General features: G+C 41.3%; 1 pseudogene; it reads left to right on the top strand.

The window, feature by feature from the left end:
* The first annotated feature begins 631 nt into the window (after positions 1 to 631).
* LOC141685715 (putative mitochondrial protein ymf1) lies at positions 632 to 1,962 on the top strand (annotated as a pseudogene).
* Positions 1,963 to 3,109: the final 1,147 nt, after the last annotated feature.

Raw genomic sequence — 3,109 nt, 5'->3', positions numbered from 1 at the left:
CGACTTTCGAGATCTCGGTTTAGATCTGTTTGAAAAGTAGCAAGACGAAAACTGCTACATTTTCCTCTCTGTTTAGGAAGGGATTCACTAGTAACCGAGCAAATACGAGATCTTTTAAACACGGGGACATAAGATCGATATTTCCATATCCCTTTTCAGACACATCAACGAGAGAAAGCACTAGTAGAATCGGCATCTTCCTTGCTAAGGAGGTTGGATTCAACTTTATGTAATGTACGCGGTTGTCATCGCCCAAAGAAGTCAATAACAAGCCATTGTTTGACCAATCACGTATTCTCAACCAAGAAGAATAAGAAATGAATGTGTTATAGAACGGGTTCTCTCTCTAAAGTCCTTTCCACAACAGTAGCTGAAAACGAGGTCTACTCTGTTAAGGAGGCTACTTGAGCAACTTTAGCTACAGGAACACAAGCTACGAGCTCATTAGCTCCCTTGGCTGCATTTGCTACTTTCGCTTCTTATTTACCAGGAAGGCCATAAACTACAATCGGCAAGGATGAGCTTTCTCCTCCTGTCTTTTCCGTAAAGCCTGTTACTAAAACAGGACGCCGTTACCTTTCTCCGGCTGCAGGAACACCGGCGCATTAGCTACAAATAGGAACAACTACAGATGAATGCCCAGAATCTCCTGCTTGAGAACCGGAAGTGTCATAGAAGAAGAGTCTCAGTTTGTGGGAAAGAGCTGGTGCCTTTAATATGCCTTGCTAGGTACTATCCTTAAAGTAAAGGAGGAACCGTCCAAAGAGGGTCATGCCATCCCATCTCGTGAGGGGATCTTTTTTCTTTCCTCTTTCGGATATGTCTAAGGGGGGAGGAAAGGACAATTGCTATTTCATCCGGTGCTTTCTTTATCTTTGCAAGAAGGTTTGATGGAGGAATGTCGGGAATGAGAGATGGGGTACTGGGACTGGAGCTAGTGGTTAACTATTCATATTCATCTTCCTCTCCCTTGACGGGAGTGAGTGCAAAGAGAAGGAGGCGGAGTAGGAATAGGAATTCGGAATATACTTTTTGAAAGAACGACGTAACCAGCAGCTATTGAATAAGCCTTCCCTTCTTCCTTGACTGGTGATGTGGAATAACCGGTGTGCAGATGAATTAATTACCGAAAAACTTTCAATCTCATAAGAGAATAAAGAAAGTAGCCTAGCAGCCCCGATACGCCGAAACCTCTTATTCCGGCTAACTTACTGCCGGAGTCATAAATTGCATAAGAGAAGAGACGCCGTATTTTTTATTAAAAAAGAGCTCTTCTGAATGATAAAGAAAAAGGGTGCTTAGGTTCGTTGGAAAACCCAACGTTTGTACATCCTTCTCCCATGCTTTCCGTTGGTCAAAAACCAATAAAAGTTCTCTAGACTTCTTCACTACTCGTACAGGAAGGACTCTCTTTCTATCTGGAGGGAATACTTTGTTCGAAAGAAAGATGCCTCAACTGGATAAATTTACTTATTTCACATAATTCTTCTGGCAGAGGGAAAGCCTGTTACGAGTAAGTGGAGAGGAAAGATCTTTAGAGATTCTTATCTAATTCCATTCCAGCGGCTCAACCAGTAACCAATGGTGAAAACTCAAAAATCCATGGTTTCCCGGTAGAACCTATTTCGCCCAAGTTGTTTCAGAACCGGAAAAAAGAAGCGGTTTTTCGCACAGCTTGCTCATAGTGCAGGTCCCACTTGTATATCGTATTTGGCCGAAGAAGCATCGGACAGGTTGGAGTTCTTACCTTCTTGGGACTCCATGGACCAAGATCTGCTTTTATTATATGGGCAATACCGATCTACTTTCACTTTAGTAGATCATATGGATGTAGAAAAAACTTCTCATTTTGATGAATTGGAAACATCTCTTTTCAATTTCTATTTACCTAGTTCATATCTTTGTTTCGTGTGTTCCCGGGAGGAATTAAATCTCTTAAATCTCGGGGTACCACCTAAATAACTGCGGCCAGAGAGTAAAGTAAAATAGGTCGGAGTCTGAGGTCGGGTCGGACGACATACATCTTGGTTGGTTCCACAGCATGCTCCTCGCTGCCCTATGGAGTAATACGGGGGGCAAGACTCTCTTAGAGGTATTAACAACATCTGTATCTCTATATGGTGACTATCACCTAACGTATTTCGCTCAACATCTCATCACTGTTACCGCGAGAGATGACTTGGTCGAAACCCAAGTGCCTTCCAATGGGAGAACAAGTTATCTTCCATGCAGGCTAGGCTTAGTCAAGCACAAGTTTGGATATTTGCCACATGCTCACTCCTTACCACTAATGGTATCATTTCCAGGCGTGGGAGATCGCATTTAGGGTTGTGTTGCTTTTGAGTGATAGATCTGGTCCCATCTAGTCTAGAATAAATATCATATAGAGAAGAGATAGACAAAGAAGTCTGTCAAAAGGGGCCGATGGATCGCCCTTAATGCCCAAAAGATTTGGAATGCAAGACAGTTCAACTACAACAACTCCAATGGCCACTGCAACCAAGTTAGATTTAAATACTGGTTAATCAGTAGATATAACTAACTACAGAGGTATGATTGGATCACTCCTATTTGACTGCTAGTAGACCTGATATCATGTATGCCACCTGTCTCTGTGCAAGTTTCCCAACTTATCCAAGGGAACCATTAAATATCTCAAAGGCACCATGAATCTTTGATTATGGTATCCTAGAGATTCAGACCTTAAGCTAATTGGATATTCAGATGCTGATTTTGCATGATGTAAAATAGACAGGAAAAGAATTTCAGGAAGCTTCCAGTTTCTTGGTGGTAGGTTGGTTTCTTGGTTTAGCAAGAAATAAAAGTCAATTTCCACATCAACTGTAGAAGCTGAATATATTGCTACGAGAAGCTGTTGTGCTCAAATTCTATGGATGAAGAATCAATTACTGAATTATGAGTTAGAGTATTCCGCTATTCCTATATATTGTGATAATCAAAGTGCTATTGCAATGACAGGAAATCCAGTACAACATTCTATGACTAAACACATCAGTATTAGGTACCATTTCATAAGGGATCATGTGGAAGAAGGAACAATGGAATTGGTATTTGTTCCAATAAATTAGCAATTAGCAGATATATTCAC

The sequence above is a fragment of the Apium graveolens genome, chromosome 9 (genome assembly GCF_009905375.1).
Source record: "Apium graveolens cultivar Ventura chromosome 9, ASM990537v1, whole genome shotgun sequence".
Taxonomy (NCBI): domain Eukaryota; kingdom Viridiplantae; phylum Streptophyta; class Magnoliopsida; order Apiales; family Apiaceae; genus Apium; species Apium graveolens.
The sequence above is the reverse complement of the archived record's forward strand: the minus strand, read 5'-3'. Positions and strand labels throughout refer to the sequence as shown.